At 36.2% G+C, this 24,077-nt stretch overlaps 1 long non-coding RNA gene across 2 annotated transcripts in view; it reads left to right on the top strand.

Annotated features, from left to right (window-relative positions):
* LOC114473244 (uncharacterized) overlaps positions 1-24,077 on the top strand; it is a 97,841-nt gene that overhangs the window by 11,066 nt on the left and 62,698 nt on the right. For both annotated transcript variants that reach the window (XR_003675233.1, XR_003675234.1), the window contains exon 2: positions 7,217-7,415. This is a non-coding gene — a long non-coding RNA (uncharacterized LOC114473244). The remainder of the gene's footprint in view (positions 1-7,216; positions 7,416-24,077) is intronic.

The following is a 24,077-nucleotide window of genomic DNA, read 5'->3' as shown; positions in this document are numbered from 1 at the left end:
TATTTAATTTTTTTTTATTTTTTATTATTGTAATACAGGTTTGAATGTCTATTCCTCTAATGAATGTGTGAGTGGGTTTAAGTGTGTAGATTGATGGTCATTTCTGGTTATGTTTGCTTTTATAACTATGTTTCATGGTGTTTTAGGTTGACAACTTTAGAAATATTTTAAAAGAAAATGTATTCTTTTTATTATTATTGTAATTCAGGTTTGAATGTGTGTTCCTAATGTAGTGAATGTGCCTGTTTGAGTGGGTTTAAGTGTGTAGATTGAAGGTCATTTTTTGTGGTTATGTAAGACAACAAATTTAGAAATACTTAAAAAGAAAATAATTAAGATAAAAAAAATGTTATACAGGTTTGAATGTCTATATGTGCCTTTTTGAGTGGGTTTAAACTTCAGAGTGTGGATTGATGGTCATTTGTGGTTATGTTTGCTTTTGTAACTGTGTTTTAAGTCCACAACTTTAAAATAAGTATTGAAAAAAATTGTAATTCTAGTACAGGTTTGAATGTCTGTTCCTAGTGTATTGAATGTGCTTAAATGAGTGGGTTTAAGTGTGTAGATTGGTGGTCATTTGTGCTAATGTTTGCTTTTATAACTATGTTTCGTGGCGTTTTAAGTTGGAAATTTAAAAAATATATGATTGTGTATTCCTAACAATTTGTTGTCGTCTTAATATATATATATATATATATATATAAAACAACCCATAAATAAAATAACGTGTCAAAGTTGAATTCAAACTTTTACATCCACCTTTTTTTTTTTTTTCCTTCTTGAAATCCAAACAGCAGCCTCGTCCATGCAATTGCGCACAGTGAGAGGACACAAGCCAACCAACCAATTAAAATCCGATTAGGAAACGTCTTAGTTTTTCAGTGGAGAGAGAGAAAAAAGAGCCTCTAACCTTTCCTCACTGAGGTCATTCACCTAATAAGATCCATTGCCTTTAGTGAAGCTGCAGACCTTCACAAATGATCCTGGCGACCGAGTGTGGCCCCGGAGACCTTTTGGCATACATGGCAGTTTAATTGGTCACTGTATTTAGGAATATAAAAGGTGGGATCCCAGTTAATTAGTGTTGCAAAAGTGAATACGATTGAACATTATATGATCGCCCCCCGGTCCCTGTGGTTTGTTAGTGAGGATTTGGTGTGGATCAGCTTTTGTGCTCGACAAATGAGAAGTGAGTAGCGTGGTGCCGACGCACAGGGTCGTTTTGTGGACTGGCGACAGTCTCGATTCATGGGAAAAACCTTAAAGGAGGCCCGGCGTTATCACAGGACCTCATTATCTCATGTCTGCGACCATCTTTGGGCAACAATCCCTAATCAAGAATGGCACAGACCTACTTTGCACCGGGTTTTTTTTTTTAGTAGAGTGTGCGCGTATGTGTGCGTGTGCGCGCGTTGTGTGTGACGTAGGATAAGAGACAAAGTGAAATGGAAAACACATAGGGTACATGTGTCAAACTCTAGGTGTGGGGGCGATCGCGACCTTTTTTTTTTTATTTTTTAGAATTCAACCAATCAAATTTAGTTATTCAAATTTAGCTGTTGAAAAACACACACAACTTTTTTTTTTTTTTTTTTTTTTTTTAAAAACATACATTTATATATTTTCCTGTGCAACATGCATTTTACAGCATTCCTGTGTCAAAAGAAAAGTTTCTTTCAAAAATAAAAGACAAGTCCAACATGTCTTTATTTATTTTGGACCATTCGTCAACAACCCATCCAGTAAAGTCCGAGACCCGCCAGTTGAGAATCACTGTTTTAGACCATCCAATCCGACCACAGGAAAAAAGTTAAAGAGACAGAAAAAAAAACAAAACCAAATGACCAAATATTTGATTTGTAGATATATCTCAGTCCTTCTTAAAACACAAATTCAATTAAACTCCACAATATTTGTAGGATAACAATTTTCCCATGTTTTTAATCACCATGACTGCAGTCATTTTAAATCATAATGTTCCCGAAATTACATTATTCACATGATTTTCCCCAAATTAAATGAAAATTGGTCACCAAATCAATGAAATTTAAAAGGGAAAATCCTGCAGGGACTGATATTTGTCACTTATTGCTATAGGAAATTGTCCTTGACTTATATAGGGTAATTTATGTATCATTTATACTTAATGTAAAGTGCAAACTTGGGGACATTAATGTTGAAATGACTAGTTTTCCAGCCTTAAAACTACTTTGAATTTGGCCCCTGAACTAAAATGAGTTTGACACCCCTGACTTAGGGTATCAAATCCCTTTGTAGCATTACACAGTTTATGAGCACAGACACCCACATCCTAAATATACACCAGTGTTTCTCAAATGGAGGTACGTGTACCCCGAGGGGTAGCCTACGTCATGGCACAAGAGCGGGAAAGGTAACAAATAAAAGCATTAAAAATATGAGGATTCTAAAATGTGTATTTTCGGTTAGAAATGATAATCATAATAATGATGATGAAAATGATCTTGACTAGAACATGAACTGAAAATACATGATAAAGAACTATATAAATAAATCTATTCAGGGAACAATTCATACTGTTTCATCCCCCCTTTGCGAAGTTAGATTTGAAAAATGTGTTAACACTCATTTATTCCATCATTATACCTCTATAGTCCCATTGTATTCTGAGCAAAATATATAGGGGGGTTCTTCCATTCAGCATTAAGAGAACCAATGTTGAGAACCATAGCTACAAAATGACTTCTTTTTTTTTTTAAATTTATTTTTAAAATTGTAATAAATTATGATAGCTTATATTTGATATTTAGTTGACACCCCGTCCTCTCGGGTGTGTTGATGGAAATCTTTTCATTTTAAAATGCCAACGTTATAGGCAACATTTCCGGGAAAATAAGGATTATTCTTCCCTCCCTTTCAAGCCAGTAGCTCATTTTACACTCCTAACTGATGTTGAATTACAAACATTGATGTGATATAGTTCAAACTTGGAATCACACACATGCACAGCAGCCGTTTTCTCCCCAGTCTGTTCTCCTCTGGTGCATGACAATGACATGCGCCCCGCGGCGGGTTTCTTCCTGCGCAAAAACCCACAAAGCGAGAGAGAGGTGGCTCATTTACTCGGTCATAAACCATTTATTTACCTTCAGGTGAGTGTTGCACAGAGTGCAGGGTAAAAAAGATCGCAGGAGAGATTTACACCTGTCTCCTCATGCGCGCAAACACACGCGGGAGCTCTGCATATAGCCTACAGAGATGGTCGCTGGAGCCAGCTTGTCTGGGGCACTGCAGAGACAGCCCATCCCTCCTTCCTTTCTCCAGTGTGTGGATTAAACAGCATCATAAAAAATGACCATCAACACACACACACACACACGCACACAGACGCGCGCGCACACACTGTAAACAGATTATTCTTCCCGGCGCCTGGCGCACAAACGCCGCGCCAGGAAAAGACGCATCCTGCAGATGCGCGTTGAAGTGGCGCTTTTTACTGGTCATTTTTCAGCCAACTTGCTGAACACTTATTATTTCATCACCAATGATTAGTTTTGTAGACATAAATATAGCCTACAACACTTTACTCAAGCAAAAAAACACCCTCCAAAACCAACTAAAATCCAGGTTTCTATTTAAGATCCTCAAAATACAGCTTTTTTTGCACTCAATCTTCAATCCCTGTCTGTTAAAAATGCTACAAATGATCCCTGCAGAGACTTTACATGACGTATAACAGCCAGCGTCCTCAAGGACCAGGTTTTGCTGACCCCTGTTTTACCTGTTGCTGCGTTCCTTCTCATATCTGATGAGAACTCTGTCTTCCCATAGGCTTAAAAGCTGCTTCAATGACTGTTACAGCATGTCGAAGCACCTTTAGAATATTCTTTACACTCATGTTCTCCGAGTAATGTGCGTGCATTTTGTTCACAAGCCTATAGACGTTCATTTATCACATTGCAACAGACTCGGTGTCATCAAAAGTTCATCAGTTATTCAAAAAAGAAATAAAGAAAACTATAGATAATAGATATAATATAGGAGAAAGAGATAGTATACAACTGGGCAATTGTCATCATAATAATCATAATGTCAACACTTAAGAGTGCATTTCTTTTTTTAATGCTCTTGATTTTTTCTTTCTTTCTCACTATATTGAGTTAAATCTTGAGTTTTTTTCCCCCCTTTCTTGCTTTTTTTTGGTATCATATTAATTCTTGATGTATAGGCCAGGACATAAAATAGGTCACGGGCCCCTTTTAGTGGCTTCTTGTGTGACAATGTGAGATGAGCCTCCAGGTCACAGGGCCAGGGTGATTTTATTCAAATTAGGTCTGAGGCCTACAAAGCCCCCTTAATGCCACATTAACAAGAGTTATATGCTACCAAAACAGTTTATTTCAGATAATGTTACCTGAGCAACACATAAATTAGGATTAAAAAGGTGCCCCTCCATATGTAGGATGATGGTTTTTCTTTGATTTTTCATTAAATCTCAAGAAAATCCCCTTTTAAAGAAACCCAATAAGCATGATTGATTATTTGCTGAGTGAGCGGACATAGATCAACGCACTGATAGAGTATTAGTTCTATAGTAAAAAGGAAGAGTTGATGGCTCACATGCACACACAGGTGGCTAATGTTTCTCTGCATTGTTTCAACAAAACATTAAAATAATATAATTGCAACATGCACCCAAAGTTGTATAATGATCATAGCTCTATATACGTCCTCATTCCTGCTCCATTATTAACTCACTCATTTGGAAGAAAGGGGTTTGTAGCAAATGTTAACGTAGGAAATTATAAAGGGGGCAGGTAGAGAGGGCAAAAAAAAAAAAAAGCGGTGATTTCCAAAATGGCTCAGCCATTGAATGACAATAGCCAGGCCCCTCTTTTTGCGTGTCTCATTTTCTTTTATTGCTGGAGAAAAACAACAAAACTAGCATAAATAGTGCAGCTTTCTTTGTCCTCCAAACCTGGAACTTTGTTTTGTTTACGGGTTTGAACCATTAAAAAGAAAAGAAAGACATGTTTGGGAGACTTTTAAGCGTACAAATACAGTTCGTTTTGATAATTTCCATCTGCACCGCCTGTGGTAATACATCGTATACTCAAAGCACATCATAACAGCTTATGGGAAAGGCTTTTTTTCAAACTGGGATCCACGATCCTTGACATTTATTTGTAACTCAGAGATAACCGTTTGTTTCATGTGTGATTCTTTTGCAAAACAAAAACTGTCGTACAATTTTAACTTCATTGTGCCCGAGTTTTCAATATCTGTTCAATTCACTTACAAAAATCTTGATTTTGTCACCAATTTTTGTATAATTTAGATGAATTTTGTGCAACTATTTTTGAGAAATTGCAAGATTTGTGGAAAAGTTGGAAGTTGTTTCCACAATTTGAAATAAGAAATCACTGCAGACATGTGGTATAAACAAAAGAAACATGTAATTCCCTAAAATGTAGTTGAGTTTCATTAAATTGCTGAATTCATCCATGTACAACAGGATTATTTGGTAATAATTCACATTTTCTCTGTCATTTTTTACTTTCTCTTGGGGGCCAAATTGGATGCCTTAAAAGGCCAGATTTGGCACCCGGGCCTTCAGTTTGACACCTGTAATAAACTATGTTAGCGATGCTATCGCCATATTTTAAGAACAATACCATCATTATCAAGTGATTCAAAGCAGTTGGTTACTTATTCGTCTGTTAAAATTGAATGAAATTATTGAAATTATCTTAAAGACGAGTACATTTACTAATTGATTGAAAAAAAAAAATTCATTAGATTTGTTAACGTTTCCCCTCTTTTAGATCCATTTCTATAAATAGTACATCATTTTTGCCACTGCTGTCCTCAAAAGCAGTTTTTATTCAGCATCAGCAGCAGAGCTTAACAATGTTTTCAGCATCCTTTTAATATCTGAGCAAGTGAGTGAGCGATCAGGTCCCACATATTCTCTCTCTCTCTCTCTCTCTCTCTCCTCCGTCTGGGAAGGGAAGATTTTTTTCAATAAATAATTCACCACTGATAGCGAGGCCTAATGCCTACATGAACAAATCTCTCAGTTACAGCCATCTTGGGAGCAAGCCAGTCCAAGTGCATGCTTAATAAACAAATACAGAGCCCGACAAGCTCTGGTTTCACTGATGTCTTTCCTAGAGGAAAGTATTTGAAGATACTCGGTGAAACAACATCCTTTCTGTGGGTGAGGGTACAGGGGTCAGGTGTGGGTTATTGCTGCAGGAGCGTGTCATCCTGTTGCTCTGCTGCTGCTGCTGATACTCCAGATAGATTTACTGTCTGTTTTACACATGGTGTGAATTAGCTTCTTTTTTTCCCCCTGTTTAGATAAGCATGGCATGCACTGCATACAGTATCTAAACATATAAAATTTGCTGATTTTTCTCTTCTAATTGTATTAGGACGTATTCGTCAAAATTATACACCAATGTATCGCTCATGTGTCTGTTTTGCATGTCTTCTGAGCACGTAGTCCTTGGTGTCCACTTTTAGGACGAGGGCTGAGTCAGTATTAAAGCAGTACATCGACCACATGTTTGCTGGAGCTAGAAACATAATCCAGACATGATTCTTCTAACCCAGCCTGGTTGGGTAGGATCACTTTGTGTCTGTGCAACATCTCCTCACAGTGCTATTTATTTTCTTAGCATTTAAATCTATTGGCTTTCAAATAAATAACTTTTATTAAGACATTAGTATTTTGGTACATCCATGCTGGACAGGTTCAGGACAAAACTACATGATAAAAATACACAAAATGTTAAGAAAACACACAAAATGACAGAAAAGTACACCAAATGACAGGAAAATACACAGAATGACAATACAAGATGCACAAAATGACAAATAACATTAATATGACCGCCAAAACACACAAAATGGCAACAAAAACACACCAAATTATTCTAACACACAAAACTACAGTAAAAAAACAAAAATGCATACAATGACGGCAAAAAAAAAAAAATGCACATTACAGAAAAATAAGTACATAATACACAAAATGACTCTTTTGTGGCCCTCACTGTGATTAAAGTAGCCCATCTCTGCTCTGTCCATGAGCAATTGTGTTTGTTGTTATGCAGCTCGTCTGTGTATCTACTATAGACTATAACATGAAATATTCAAAGTCCAGTGAAAAATGATCTGCTAATCTGATGTCAGCCTCTCTCTCTCTCTCTCTCTCTCTCTCTCTCTGTAGATCCCTGTGGAATAGAATGGTTCCTAATATCACGTATCAGTTAGATGACCAAGTTAGGACCTTCATGGCTGCTGCAGCTCAGATCAATGGAATACAGTCGGGGATGCAGCGACCACACCCACATGAGGGTTAGACCCTCTGATTGGATATCATTGGGATGACTTGAACACTGCAATGGCCGTCATGCAAATTGATCAAGGTAATTTTAGCCCCCTAAGTGAAACTTGATTTGTGTTAAGAGCCCTTGCTGCATTTTCCTGGTGTATAATGGTTTGGATTAATAGTCTAGGAGTAATATTACCAAGTGAAAGAGCTTAATGTAAATCATCAGGAAAATTAGTTGCTCTGCTGTTTGTCATTTGAGTGTATGGCTGGTCTTCAGGGACGGCACTGCTGATTTCTTTATTCTGCATTCAAATCTCAGTATAATGAGCATTGATGAATACATGATTCCTTTTATTGTTTCAGATCTAAAATGTTGGTAAAAAGTCGAAAGACAAACTATAGACAATTAATATTCACAATTTGAACTCTTTAGCACCAATGCTGATTTAGTCTTTGTTTTGTTAAACTATACTATACTATAAATATTCTGGAGTAAAAAATGTGTCCGTCATCATGACTTTGATGTCATCTTGTAGTTCGTTAGCTCATGAAACCTCATTAGCTTTAGCATCTGATACGTCCCATTATGTCCCATCCTCTGACTCCGCCCAAATTCTGATTAGATTTAGCCTTTGTTAGCATGGTACTCTATTTAAAATAAAAAAAAAAAAAAAAAATAGATGTGAATTAATTACACTCAGTCCCATTGATACACATAAATGTGTAGTGGACGAGAACAATGATGTTTTAAAATGAACACTGGACAGGTTCAGGACTTCTGTTGTGCATCGTATGTTCAAATATGAAATACACATAGCGACCCTTGACCTAATGTTGTGCAGCTCCCATAGAAAATACACAAAATTAAGCCAAAAAGGACACAAAATGACAGGACAACACATAAAACGACAACAAAAGGACACAAAATGCCTCCCAAAACACACGAAATGGCAACAAAAACAAACAAAATGACAGTAAAAATTAAAAAAATTACTTCAATAGCAGACAAAATTACAATAAAATTACACAAAATGGTAAGAAAACACACAAAATGGCAACAAAATCAAACAAAATGACAGTAAAAATGCACAAAATTACTTCAATAGCAAACAAAATTACAATAAAATTACACAAAATGGTAAGAAAACACACAAAATGACAGATATTAAATGACAACATAAAAAATACACTAACATGACCCCCAAAACACACAAAACGACCTTGTTAAGAAAATAGTTTTTTACTTTTTGGTTTTTCGTGCTCAATGTTTAACAAAGCTGTTCTTACACATCACATCGCGCCCCACTTTTTGAGAACCTCTTTGCTAGTGAGTGTTTTTTCCTGTAATGCCCGTTTTTTTTTTTTGCATCCATTGTGTGCATTTTTACTGTAATTTTGTGTTTTTGTGTTTTTGCTGCCATTTTGAGTGATTCATTTTGTGAATTTTCTCATTGTCATTTTGTCTATTTTCCTGCCATTTAATATTTCTCTGTCATTTTGTGTGTTTCCTTAACATTTTATGTATTTTCTTTGTAGTTTTCAGCCTTTTTTGTATGTTTTGGGAGACATTTTTTTTTTGTTTTGTGAGTTGTTCTGTCATTTTGTGCATTTACTTTGGGAGCTGCACAAAATGAAATCAAGGGTCGCTTAGTTGCCCATGTCTGTTATGAAAATAAATGTTGTGCAAATGTAGTTTTAAGGGTGAAAACCTTCCCTGTTTACTGTTATACATTCGTCGCCAGCACAAAAGTAGCCAAACACATGTATCGTAGCTTAAATGTCATCTGCTAACTGGAGCCTTATTGTATCACATACTGTGACTGTTACGTGCGCCCCTAAATGTCTGTTGTACTCCGCCTCATGCTACTCACAGCGGCTCGGGGGACTGCACCCTGACTAAATGAAAACAATTTGAGGAAACGGGGGAACAATCCGAGGCAGGCTGGAGCGCGGGCTGCCATAAAAGAAAGGGGCTGCCTCTCCTCTCCAGCCTCTCCCTCATGCCTTCATGGGCTGATGAAAGATCAATGGGCCGAGTGGGCAGCCGCTGCTGTGCCTGCTGTCTGCCACTGCACCAGGAAGCAAGCCAATTACAAAATCTCAGGAGGGGAGGAGAAAAAAGAAAGAAAGAAAAAAAATGACAAAGTCTTCAATCCCTTGAATCCCCCTCGATTCATACTGAGTAATTAGCGTGTGTGCGTGCGTGTGTGCGTGCGTGCGCAACTAACGCTGCTTTACCATTGGATATACGCCAGTGGTGGTTCCCAAACTTTTTTGTCTCGTGTACACCCATTTTGCATTATGGTTAAATCATGTGTACCCCCTCTTCATATCAGAAGTAGGGTTGTCACTTAAACGCGTTAAAGGCGATGAATTATTTACAGAAAAAATAATGCGTTAAAAAAAAAAAAATTCTTTTTTTTTTTTTTTTCTTTTTTAGCACTCTAAACAGCGCGGAACCTTTCTCATTTCAAGAGTTCCCGGTACACCCATTATACTGATGCACAGACTACAATACAACATGGGAGACTGCTCTGAGACTACCGAGCTTCTCAACTTCGTTTGCGTTAATTTTGGCTTTTTAAAAACACCGGATGGAAAACACAAGCCTCTTTGTGTGCAAATCGAGCAAGAAAGAGTTTTCTGGACACCGGAGCTTTGCAGCCTCCGCTAGCACCTCAATGCTAAACATGTAGCAGCTAGCAAGGACAGCAAGTGCAGACACTCGGACTGTGCTAGCTGCTACGTGCTCCGAGCACGCTGTGTTGCCAAAACTAACCCAAGACGACAGGGTTCAGAGACAAAATGAAAAAGTGCAGATGTTTTCTTTTGTTTGTGTTTTCTATTATTTGGAGATGACTAAAGTACACATCAATATGACAACTAGCCCTTGGGACTGATCTCACATACAGCGGAATGTAAATGGCTACGCAATAACAATAACAACAATAAATGATTTTATAAAGACACTTTGTTATATACCAATATTTTGATCTGCCACAATAATGTGATTTAAATGGAAATACCTCAAGTTTAGGGGATTTCTTAGCAATTGGTGTGGATTGGTGTGAATAAAAAATACAGTAATTAGATTAATTAATTACAGAGTACAGTATAAATAATTAATTTAATCTCTTGACAGCAGTAATCATAAGTACCCTCTCCACATTGGTTCCCTAAAGCTTAATCTACAAATTAAAAAACAATATACTGTATGTAATTATACACATTTTAAAGAATCTTATTTTGTAAATAAGAGGAAAGAAACATATTTAGTGCAGTGGTTTCCAATCCCATTTTGATATCAAGAATTTCTGGTGACCCCAAAGATTATTTAATTTGTTTTTGATCATGTTTGAGCTCACATATTTTTTTAAACTGCATTTTAGTTAAAGTTAAGTGAAAACATAGAATAAAACAGTTCTTTAAGATTGTGTGTTGTTTTCATTAAAAGAAAAAAAAAAAAAATTAAAAAAATCTATTTAAATTTTTCAGAAATTTCAGGTGACCCTTTTTAAACTCCAGGCGACCCCACATGGGGTAATGACCCCAAGGTTGAAAAACACTTATTTTAGTGGCTCCTGAATAGATAGATTTTTATAGCTATTATCATTTACACTGATAATTTATTTGTAAATTTTCCACTCTCTCTCTCAAGTACCCCCTGTAGTGCCATTGCGTACCCCCATTTGAGAAGCACTGCTCTAGAACATATATATAAAATATAGCATTTTGAAGCAATACTTTAATTGTAAGTTTGTGGTGAATTTGTAATGAAAAAAAAAAATAGCCTGAAAAAAAAAACTAGGAATTAAATCTTTCCGAGCACCCCTTGCAATGTGCTTTTGTACCCCTAGGGTTACACGTGACGTACCCCTGTTTAGGAACCACTGTAAATATACTGCTGTTTTCCATCATGTGGATTTAATTCCAAACTTTTTCTGACCCTCGTACGCTCTTGGCGAGTCTTACCTCAGTCGCTTTAACACCCTTTTCACCCTCCACCTTCCAACTGGGAGCAGCCTTTCCTACTTCTGATTAGTAGCGGCTAACCGGCCCCACTGGATCCCTGACAGCAGTAATAAGGGCTGGCGTGAGGGGCTTGGTGCAAACACGCAGCAGCAGACAAACAAATCATGTTAAGTCTCTGCTGCCATGGCTGGCAACAAAACTCAAAGGAGAGTCGGTGCCCTGGCCAGGGGAGGAGGGTGCACCCATTTTCCCAGGGAGGGGGTGAGGGCAAGGGTGAACAACATGAAGGGAGGAGGGAGGAGGGGGGAAGATCTGGTCCTTATCGAGCTTGGATCACAGACACCTCCGCCCCTCCTGGCAGGAATGCACACAGCCCCAAGTGGGAGGAGAGAGAGAGAGGTAGAAGAAAGAAGGAGGAGGAGGAAACAAGTAGACATAAAGAGAGGAAGTTAAAAAAAAAAAAAGGGTGAGTGAGGGAAAGTGAGTGAATGAAGGAGGGAGAAAGAAAATGGGCCTGCCCGACTCAGGAGAGGGAGTGCCTCTGAGTACACACACACACACATTCTACACATTACACACACACGCTAATCACAGCCCTCTTGCTTGGCTGAGAACACAAAGAAAGCACAAAAGAAAACAAACACAGGGCATTAGCCTTCTTAAATACCAGACTGTGCAACTGTGGTTATCATTACCTCAGTGAGCGCATGCACGGCTCCCAGTGAGGTGTCACCGATGACAGCTATTGAGAGATACCGACAACACAATGTTGTGATTGCACGGTTGAGAGGTGTGAAAGTGTTCAACAATCACAAAAATGTTACAACAGTCTATATTTTTCCTCTTGGAGGTGAAAGTCTTGAGAATACATCTGTACGTCATGACTCAGATACAGACGAGAGTCGTCATTGTGTGTTTGTCCCATTGTTTCCTTCTGTGAGTATCCTACAAAGGCCACGTTTACACGAGAGCTTTAATTCTCCTTTAATTCAGAATCAAAGTTAAATCCTCTTTAAACTGACCTTGCAAACACTTAATTCCGAATGCAAATGTAATTCCGGAATTAAACTTAAATCCGAATTAAGTGGGTGGTTTACTCTGATTTTAATCTTGTTAACGTTTAATTCCACTTTAAGTTAATTTCCGGTCATTCTGCACATGCTCGACTTCTCGCGATGACGCGCTGGTGATGACATAATCCAAGGTGGTGGCTCGGACTAGAGCTGAGACTATTTATTTAATAAAGAGTCTTAGAAGACATGGCTATAATGAAAAGAGTAAATGGACGGAGGCATAAACATGTGGAATCTTATTACATACACAGACATCAGCAAACGGAACAGACTTCATTGGACGGGTGATACTAAAACCCGGAGACAAATTAAATTCGGCCCCGTACTGCAGGAACAGGCTATAATATCACCAAGTTTATTATTATATACCAGTTGTTAGAGCTACTACCTTTACTAGGGTGCAAATATTTATTCCTGGTTATTGTTTTCAGGAGTTGTATTGGGCTTTATTTACCAGTCAGAAGTTCTCCTTCTCCTGCTCCTGCTCCACTGACCAAAGTGAAACAGTATGTCATTGTTCAGCTGCTGCTTCAAAACTACAATCAAAATAAAAGTGAAAATGGTTAATATTATTTGGTCTGCTATGTTGTTGCTGAAAAGAAATGTTTTTTTTTTTGTTTTTTTTCTCTGTAGACGTGAATACGCCACATTTGCCTCCTGTCCAATCAGAACCCTTCTCAATCCCCAGACCTAAAGCTGAATTAAATAAAGTCAAATAAACTTGTTTACCATTGAAACCTTAATTCGGAATTACTTTTTCCAGAGGTGAAAGTAATGGATTACAAGTACTAACATTACTGTAATTGAGTTGCTTTTATAGGTGCTTGTACTTTTTTGAGTATATTTCTAAATCAGTATTTTTACTTGTACTTAAGTACGTGTTAAAAGAAGTAAAGTAATTTGTTACATTTCTCCACACAACCGTTACTGAGTAAATTATTATTTTTTCTTTTAAAATGATCAATGAACATTGTGAAACTACAAAGAAATGAAATGACCAGACAACTATCAAATGCATCACATCATAGCCGACCAATCATATTAAACGTAATGTACGGCCCCAAAAACATCATTGAATGATGGTTATTTCAGAATTTTTTTTGTTTTTGACAAACCATTTTTTCTCATATACAGATGCCTTTTTGGAAAATAAATTAAGATTAGATAAACATTTGGTTTCTTCCTTTTTAAGTTCATACATGAGATATTTACTATATGCAAAGGAATCGTGGCAAGATTTATTACCAAATGTAAGCGTAGGGGGTGAAAGTTACGAGTAACTTTGAGTACTATTTAATTGAGCTACTTTTAACTTTTGTACTTGAGTATTTTATGTATGACTTTCTTGTACTTGTACTTATACTTGAGTATAATTTCAATCAAGTAACAGTAGTTCTACTTGAATAGGATGTATCAGTAATCTTTACACCTCTGGATACTTCCATGAAAACGCAAAGCAGAATGCTTTATTCCCAATGATTTAATTCAGAATTTAAAAAACATCATGTATCCGTGGCCATTTTTTATCGTTAGTGGAAACGTCAACGAAAGATCTCACGTTGTTTCTCTTTTTTCCGAAAGATTTACCAGCAGTTTTTTTTTTTTTATCTCTGAAACCTATCACAGTCTCGCCATTGGATTCCATCTGGCCTGGAGCGCTTAGTGCTTGTGTGTCAGGGCAAAGAACAAATTTTGTCAGGTGGAGTTCGGGGTTTGGGGGTTCATTTGCAGTTCATGCAGGAGCATTCCATGCAATCTTTAGATTTTCATTCACACTCCCATCGGCTCTTTCCTTCTTCACCCACTGCACTGCACTTTATATGAGCTGGAAATTCTATAATTTACACAGTAGTTTTGTCCTTATACCGTGAGTGTAATCGACTGCTTTCTGGTGAGAGCCGTGTACAGAATTATGTCTCCTGGGTTGAAGTGAGGCTCCCACAGAGCTAATATTGCACACTGATCCCTGTCTCCCTTGAAGTGAATTGCAGCATTAGGAGTAATACACACCAAAACACAAAACTCACAAACACACACACTATAAGCTCAGTAATTTCCTTTGGGACAAAATATGTTTCTGAATGATGCTGCAGGATTTTCATAGTCAAATTATGGTAAAATGATGAATCGCACGTCTATATGTGGGCTAGCATTTATTAGTGGGCATTTCTAAAACAGTTTGTGCATGTACAACCTTGTTAAGATGGTGAGGAGAAATTTATGCTTCTGCATATTTGGATGAGTGCAAATAACTCTGAATTTAATACGTCAGCAGCAAAGGTCTTATTCATGAAGAGCCAAAACATTTTAGACACATTAGTGTAATATATGCCACAACAATTCTCTTTTTTTCCAAAGAGAAGAATAGCAATAGAAAATAAAATACCACTATACTATATTATACACTTTCAATTCAGTTCAGCTTTATTTATATAGTGCCAATTACAACAATAGTCACCTCGTAGCATTATCAAAACAATAAATTATTAACATAAAACCCAACACTTTAATTATGATGAGAGTAAATGCTTTTTTTAATTGAAGGCCCACTTTTCTCTTAAAAAAACAAAAGCACCCAAAAGCGCTTAATTCTGCTAAGCTCCAGATATATACAATATATTTTTCCATATATTGGTAGTTGTCTGGATCACTGATCCTGATCATGGTGACCATTCACACTTTAAAGTAAAGGCTTGTAAGAAATGTATATCCATATTAATATATTTTTTAATTGAGCCAATGATGATAAATAGGGATTTTTTTAATGTTTCAAACTGATCCAGAATCAATATATTGATCCGGATTATCCCTAAAAGTTATTGTAATCTTCAATTGCGTACAGTAAGGCAGGAATGGGCAACTTTGATCATGATGGGGGCCACAAAAAGTTGATGTCTGATCCGAAGGCCTCAATATAAGAATATATCATCTTAGCATTAGCATAAAGACTAATCTGGAGATTAATGCAGGAAAAATGATGGATTTACTTTGTTTTCGTTGCTATTTTGCATATTTCTCTCATTTTGTGATTGTACTGTATATTATTGGAGTCGTTATTTGCATTTTGTGTATTTCTGTTGTTGCTTTGTTTGTCTTTTTGTTATTCTGTGTATTGTTGTTGTTTAGTATGTTATGAGTCATTTTGTGTGTTTTTGGAGTATTTTTTCTTCTTGATTTGTAATTTTTTCACTATTTTTGTAGCAGTCTTCTGAACTTTGGAGTAATTTTGTGTATTTTTTGCTGTCTTTTTCTGCAGTCTTTTGTGTTTTTGTATGTTTTTTTTCAATAATTTTGTATATTATTGCTGTTGGTTAAAAATGTTTTTATTGTCATTTTGTGCATTTGGGGGCCGCACACAATTAAATCGAGGGCTGCATGTGGCCCCTGGGCCACCAGTTGCCCACCTCTGGTGTAAGGTCTATCTTTGGTTAACATTTTGTCAAAATCCGTGAAACGCTTTTGATGTAATTCTACTAAATGGCAATAAATAAATAAAAACCGGTGAGGCAAAGTAAAGTGAAAAAGTTTGAAGTTCATGATTTTCGACTTCTTTCCAGCATCTCAAAGTAGTCATGGCTTTACGCTGGGTGAATCCCTCTCGCTCCATCCAAATACCTGTATTCAAGTTGATTTACAGCCTTCACATTGCAAGGAGGAGTGAATTTGTTGATTCTTGGGAATGCCTGTAATTGTCTGACCTTGGGAAGGAATGCAAACCTGAGTGTTTGTGAACTTCCACCCTGAGCACGATAGAAGATGAAGACGTCTGCTTTTTCCTACTGTATCCCATCTCAAGGAAAAACAAAAAAACAAATGCACTGTCTCCATCTGTCAGAGTGCTAGTGAGACTAACTTATTAGTAGCACATGTGAGCTGGTGAGAGTGGCCTATCACACAGCATCCCGTTGCCTATCATCACCCCCAGATGGGCCTCTACCTTTATTAATGCAAGATCACGGCATGCCTCCACATGTTAGTAAACCAACATCTGGCTTATTTTGAATGTTGTGGTTCCTCCTTCAAAAACTCTCCAGGTCTTTTTGCTTGTCCTAAAAAGGGTGTGTGGGGGAGGAGTAGGGTGGGGTGGGGTGGGGGGAACTTACGTTTAGTCTTTATAGAGGAAAGGAAATGGGGTCTGTGCTGCAGTGGCGAGGGACATCAAAGAGGCTTGGACGTCAGTCATGAGCAAGCAGAGGGCAGAACCTGGTCAATAGCAAGGATTTGTCATCTAATAGCCCCTCTGGGGGGACTTTAAGACTAATTTTGGGGGTGCTGAAAGTAGGATTTTATGGAGTATGCCATGTCCAAAGGTCCTTTTGTTTCACATGTTTCTCTCATTACACAGAGGCTCTTTGCGCTGATGATGGAGACGTAAATATGTTTGTTTCCATTTGGTGATTTCCACTGGATTTAAGTAGATGAGTTCATGTTGCATTTACATTTCATACTTTGATTATAAACAAATATAACAATGTTACCACGCCATGCTTTAGTTTGATAGATCACAAGAAAAGTGGTGAAAACAGATTCCAGAAATATTAAAGAGTGTTTGGAAAGATATGATAAAGTTCAAGGGGAAAGCATAAACATAATTACTGACTACTAGTTCTGAAAGGATTAGGACAAAGTTAGTAAATAGTACTGAAAAAGTACGTTCGCACTTTTTAAACTTCTCAAACAAATGATAAGGATTCTTCGCATAACCTTAATGAACACAATACATTTGTATGTTCAAGCATGGCTTCATGACCCATTATCACTACTTCTATGCAAACTACGACCCCAACTGACCCTAATTAAATTATTTTTAATAAAGTGCATTTGAAATGAAGATTTTGCCTCCAATTTTCATTTTAAACCAAAACATGGATTTTTATAGGAACATAAAGACAGCAGTTTTGTCAAACAATCTCTAAATATATTAAAACAAAAACAACAAAAAATGAATACAAAGAAAGATAAGAACGTATAATAATAAAATACAGAAAAAAAAACTTCCTCTTCATTGAGATAAACAAGGTTTTTTTTTTCCACCACTGCAAATGCTTATGACGAGGTTTGGGCATCGTTTGAATTTGAATGATTCTGATTCCTCGTTTCTTCTTCGTTGGTGTTCGGCGGCTTCTTCTTCTTCCGGTCAGCGTACTGAGCATCAAAAGTAGGAATCAAAATTGAAAAATTTGAACAATTCCGGGATAATCGCAAAGTTAGTCCCGGGACCAATCGATACTCGATATCTACCCAACCCTACTTAGGACTAGGAATGGTCACCAACCCACTATTGGGTTACAACTGTATATTTGTGAACCTCTAGATTAGCCGATATAGCAACACAATCTCATGAGGAAAGTGTCCCTATTACAAAAATAATAGCTACATTTTTCGTACATTCTGCGGACACAACTTTCAAACTCAAAGTATTTCGATTGGAAGTTATTTTGTGTGATTGCATCTTATTACACCACTTTATTCAGGGTTTGGGGTTATGGGTAAGAGTTATGGTTAAAGTTCATCTTTTTGCAGTCACCACCAGGAATTGCCAAAACCCGTGTCATTGGACGTCTTGTTGCCACGAATGCAAGATTAATCAAAGTCCATTTCGTGTCATTAGTTGTGTTTCCATCACAGATTTTTGCAAAATAAAAGCGACATTTCTAAAATCAAATCAATCAAATCAAATCAAATCGAGCTTTATTGTCATTTTGTCAACCATACATATAGTAGTGCAGCCAAGATGAGATGACGTTTCTCCAGGATTTCCCAATCTCACACACACATCTCTGATACGTCTTTAGTTAAAAAGTTAAGTCAAATAGTATACAGCAGCCAGAGTGCATGTATAAAACGGAAGTTAAAGTGACTTTGTGAATAATAATTTAAAACGCTGAGACTAAAACCAAATTATAAATACTGAAACTAAACTAAGTACTAAAATGAGATAATGGTGCAGAGTGTGTACATATTTTGATCAGCTGTTGACCGCTCTTACAGCTTGTGGAACGTACTGTAGCTGTAAGAATTTAGCTGTTTTCTAAATGTCGACAAAGTATAATGCGCTTGGGAACATGTTTCCATTGAAGGTTGCTTTTGAGCCTCGTAACTCCCGTGAAATCTCATCGCACGAGACTTCGCTGCAGGAAGATGGACGCTCCAAACCTCCTTATAACACTCCACATTCCTTTGCTGTTTGCTGTATAATGTGGCTGTAAGATTTTGAAGTAAAAAGCTAAGAAATGTATCTTCTGTCTACGCGTACCGCGCCATGTTTTCCCGGCAGAAGTGGTCATGGTCACATTAACGCTTTTGCGATACATTTCAATATCGAAATGTCTGAAAAACCTTCTCATGACAGCATAAACATTCTTTTGCAATATTTGAAATTTTTTTTTCATTTTATTTTTTCAATTCAGGTGTTTCCATTACCAGTTTTTATTGCACTATTTAGATTTTGTGCATTTCCAAGGGTAATGGAAAACCAGCTGTAGGAGTGGGCTGGTTATAATTAAATTAGTAGTATCCAAAACACATGAAATCTAAACGCTTTTTTCAAACTAATTCAAATTTAAAGTTTAACTTCTTGTCAAGTTAGTAATCTACAGCTACCGTACCTGGATCTGTTCCTGCCTTTGATTTGTAAATGTAAATCCACTGTCTCAGTCTAACCATGTGATGATGTCACTCACAGACAGTCTGTCACAGAACGTGAACGTGAGTAACTCCAGTTCACTTTAATATTGATGTTTCCTTCTCCTTGTCTCTCCATCAGCAATATATTTAATGGTCACTTTCTGTGCTTATTCAGCACCAGAGTGAGGAAAACAGAGCGGCTCCAGAGCGTTTGTCTTGCACTTTCGAATTTCATTTAATGAGATGTGTGTAAGTTGAGAGGTCAGACATTAGGTTTGTCCCTGTCCTTTACATGCGAGGATTTACTGATGAATAGCAAATGTGTCCAACGTCGGGACTTTTAAGGGAAAAATCGCACATTTAATGGTTTGATCCATTGTGATTGGAGTGGTTAACTGATGATCTGGTTGTACATTTCTGTCTCATGGCTGCCACAACCACTCCTCCCCTGCTTTTCATCGTCCCTCTGGTTATCTTTCTTTGTCTCTTCATTTCACTGGGCTCTTTGTTCCCTCATTCTGCAACTTGTATCCATGTCTCGCGTCGTTCCGCGCTTGATCATTCCTTTTTCATTAACTGGATACTGCCGGAGGTGACAAGTAACAAAGTACAAATACTTTGGTAATGTACTTAAGTACATTTTTTTTTTTTTTGGTGACTTTTTACTTTTACGCCTTCATTTTTTTAAACAAGTATCTGTACTTTCTCCTTCATACCTTTTAAAAATGAGCTTGTTACTTTTAAGACTTTCGAAAATGATGTCACGACGTGAAAAGCTGCTTGTGACTCATTTTCTGACCCAAAAGGCTACGTCTCCATTCCAGAAACCTGGAGAACATGTGATTCTCTTGAGGCGAAATGAAAAATGTTGGTAGTTTAAGCTTTTTTCTGTTAGGAAAGTCCCTTTGCTTTATGGTTAACTTTTTCAAGATTTTAAAATCGTTAAACTCAAAGCTGGATTTAATTGAGGGTTTGCCTTTTTTTTTTTTTTTTTGAAACGATTTATTTACAAATTTGATCTATAATGAGTCTATATATATATATATATATATATATAATGCTAATTTCTACAGGTGTTCATAAAGGGCAATGGATTGTATTTATTTCCATGTACCAGTTTTCTACAAGTTCTTAAAAAAATATAAAATATGCAGAGGTAGAAAAAGTACTAGTCTTCAATATTCAAGAAAAAGTATAGATATAGATTGAAGTAAAATGGTACATGCTACTAAATGTACTTAAGTAAGAAAGTAAAAAAAAAAAACTAAACGTCCTTTCGATATTAAAACAGGGTTTTTAAACCAGCAAATTCCATATCTTTTATTTTTTGTTAAGAACTTGTAGAAAACTGGTACATGGAAAGTATTTAAATGTGTTACCTTTGAGCATTTAGTTCAAATGTTCAATAAAACCCAGAGCAACTTAGATTTAACATTTTTAAGAACTTGTAGAAAACTGGTGCATGGCTCCTCCAGCTTTGCGGTTGATGGTTTGCGTCTTTTTACGTTGTGACGTCATCTTCAAAGGTCTTTAAAGTAACAAGCTCATTTTTAAAATGTAAAGAGTAGAAAGTACAGATATTTGTTTCAAAAAGTAAGGAGTAAAAGTAAAAAGTCGCCAAAAAAATAAATACTCGAGTAAAGTACAGATACCAGAAAAAACTACTTAGGTACTACTGTTACCGTTTATGAACACCTGTAGAATTTAGCACTTATTAAAGATAACATTTGTAAATAAAATGTTTTAAGAAAAATGCTAACCATAAAACTAAAGGGCCTGTCTAACAGAAAAAAACTCAAACTACCAAAACATTTGTAAATAAAATGTTATATTCAAAGGTCTCAAAAGTAACAAGCTCATTTTTAAAACGTAAGGAGTCGAAAGTACAGATATTTGTTTAAAAATAAAAGGACTAAAAGTATAAAGTTGCCAAAAAAATAAATACTCGAGTAAAATACAGATACCAGAAAAAAACTACTTACTGTAAATACAGCTCTGAAGATATGGAATTTGCTGCTCCCTATGACCCTGAAAACAGGAACAAGTGCGTCAGAAAATGGATGGATGGAGGGAATTTGTTGGTTTTAAAACCCTTATTATTGAAGGGACATTTGTTTAACTTTTTACTTTTTTACTTAAGTGCATTTAGTAGCATTCACTTGTATACTTTTACTCAAGTAAGGGAGAAACTTCAATACTTTTACTTTTAACGGAATACTTTTTTATTCAAGTATCTGTACTTTTACTTGAGTACTAAAGTAACCTCTGGATACTGCATAATATGGCACTCATAAGATATTCCCAGTTGTATTCGGACCTAATTGTCCGGTTGAAATCCATCTCGTGAAGTTATTCGCAGTTATGTGGTGGAAAATGTGTGTGTTGGCTGCCAACCAACGGGAAACTCAAGAGAATGCTGGATTCAGAGGTGGAAGGAGGGGGTGGGGGTCACATTTGGGTGTCACTGCTGCAGATGTGCTGCTTAAGTTCAGATCCCACCATGCGGAAACGATTCTTCCTAACCGTTTCAAACCAACTGCAATGGGTGTCACTGCAAGGTTAAACCAACTCCAAAATGCTCTGGTTCCCATATTCACACAGCTGGATGGACTGAGTAGAGCTGCGCGCGCTCACAAAAGAACAATGTCACAACGACAAATAGAACGAGATTTGCAAAAATGCACAGGGTTCACCTTCATTTGCAAATATCCGATTGCTTTGTGTGTTTTACATAAAGGTAAATATCATACTTACAATGCTAATCACCATGTTCCTTTGTATCATCATTTAGTTTGTTGACTTAGATTTTGTTGTAGTTTTTTTTAGTTAGTAACACAATATTGAATGTAGTTGTAATACAACAGAATCCAAATATAATTTTTTTTTTTTTTTTTTTTTGAATGATGAGGTGCTTGGCTAAGTGAATCTGCCCAAATAAGTGAAAAAATAATTAAATACATGTACTAAATGCATGTAATTTATAAAAAAAACAATCATATTTTAAGATTTGCATCTCAGTCCACTGATTTTAAATGTTTTTACTGCTGATTTTAATATTCTTATTGATTTTTAAGCTGTTGAATGTTCTCTGTTGCACTTTTTGATCATGTAAAGCGCATTGAATGAATTGCCTTGTGTCTGAAATGCGCTATAATAAATTTGCCTTGCATTGCCTTAATGCTGCACAAATTGTAGTGAGCTCAAATCCTAATTTAGTTCACTGGAACTAGATTTTAGAATGAAAATAATTCTGATGACTAAATACTGAATAAAACTGAATAAAAATGTCCACCAGCAGACTAAAAGTGATTAAAATGTTCCTTTCAAATTAAAACAATTTTAATCAGACGTTTCTTTTGTCACTAAATAAAGCATTGAAGTTACTGAAGTTACAAAAGATTAATCAATGACAAAGTAGAGCGATAAATGATAAAAGAATGGGACACTTATTTATGAGCAGCGCTGAATGTTTTCTAGGAAGTGATCGATTCAGTTAATAGCAGTCGTTAACAGAGGCTGAAGATGCTTCACTGAAACCTGAAAAACAAAGTATAGGGTTTCATATTCCTGTAGCCGACTTCATAAACACCACACAGAGGAAAGTAACAGCATTTATCACTGCTATTCCAACAAAAAAACAATAATCAATGCGCTGAGAAAAATAAAAACATCAAAAATCAGAATTGTAGAACAAGTTTTTAAATCACATAGTATCTTTTTTTTGGTCTTAAACTTTATCGTTTGTTTTGATTTACTATTACTCAATTTATTATAAAGAGAACTTTATGGAGACAAGTTGATAACACAACAGAAACCACCCATATGCTTCTATGAATAATTCACAGTATTTTATACATTGTGACAAACTAAGTATAGTCTCATCTTCAATTTCATATTTATAGCTGGGTTTCCTTTAGCCATTTAAATAGCCCAATGAAAACTCGTAATAGAAACGACTGAATTTCGGGAAAAAAAAAAACACTCAAATATTGCAAAAAAAGTTTTTACGCTTTCATGAGGAGGAATTTCAGACGTTTCGATGTTGAAATGTGTCGCAAAAGCACTATTGAAACACTTTTACCGCAAATACATGTCACTGAACGTGACGTACCTGTCTCTTTAAGAAAAAATGGCCCGCACGTGTGGACAGAAGAGGAGACCAAGACATTTCTTAGCATTAGACTTTAAAATTATTACTGCCTCGTTAGACAGGAAACAACAATAGAACACAGTGTTATGAAGATGGTTTAAGCTCCTGCTCTAAACAACCTTCAATGGAAACACGTTCAAAGCGCATTTATGCTTTGTCGACATTTAGAATATAAATATAAATATTGCTTTTATTTTGCAAAAATCTGTCAAGGAAAACTAGCTAATGTGTATCATCAACTATGTCACATACAAACTTGTGCTACACTTAGATAAAAACATACTGTACGCTTCACAGATCAATGAATCAAACATTGTTTACTCCAAAAAGGTTGAAATTGCTGCTTGAAAGTTTGTTTTCATCTGCATCTCAAACACTCACATTCACATTTTCTGCATTGCATTGTGGGATATGAAGTGTTTTTCCTTCATTCTTACTGTGATTTCTTGTGTTTTGCCTCCAGACAAGGAGGACAGTGATTTGGTTAACACCGTTTAGCAACAATGTCAACAAACGCCATCTTTACGATGGAAATGAAAACAAACTTTTGACCTTTCACATCTTTGTTTCAAACAAATCATTTTAACATTTGTTGATCTATAAGGTTTATACTATGGATTTATCTGATAAAAAAAAAAAAAAAAAAGATTGTTGTGGCTATAGTGGGACTCTGAACTCATTTTACTGATGCCATAGACCAGTGGTTCTCAAACTTTTTTTGCTCAAGTACCCTCTTTTTCTAATTTCTGAATCCAAGTACCCCCTTTGTTTTATTTAGAAAACTATTTAAAAACAACTATAGAGTATAATGATGGAATGAATGAGTAATAACACATTTTAAAGAATCTCATTTTGTAAATAAGTGGAATATATATATAGTAAAAAAAATACATTATATATATACTGCATTTAAGCTGAACTAGATTTAGATTTC

Source organism: Gouania willdenowi, chromosome 12 (assembly GCF_900634775.1).
Source record: "Gouania willdenowi chromosome 12, fGouWil2.1, whole genome shotgun sequence".
In the NCBI taxonomy this organism is placed as follows: Eukaryota; Metazoa; Chordata; class Actinopteri; order Blenniiformes; family Gobiesocidae; genus Gouania; species Gouania willdenowi.
The sequence above is the reverse complement of the archived record's forward strand: the minus strand, read 5'-3'. Positions and strand labels throughout refer to the sequence as shown.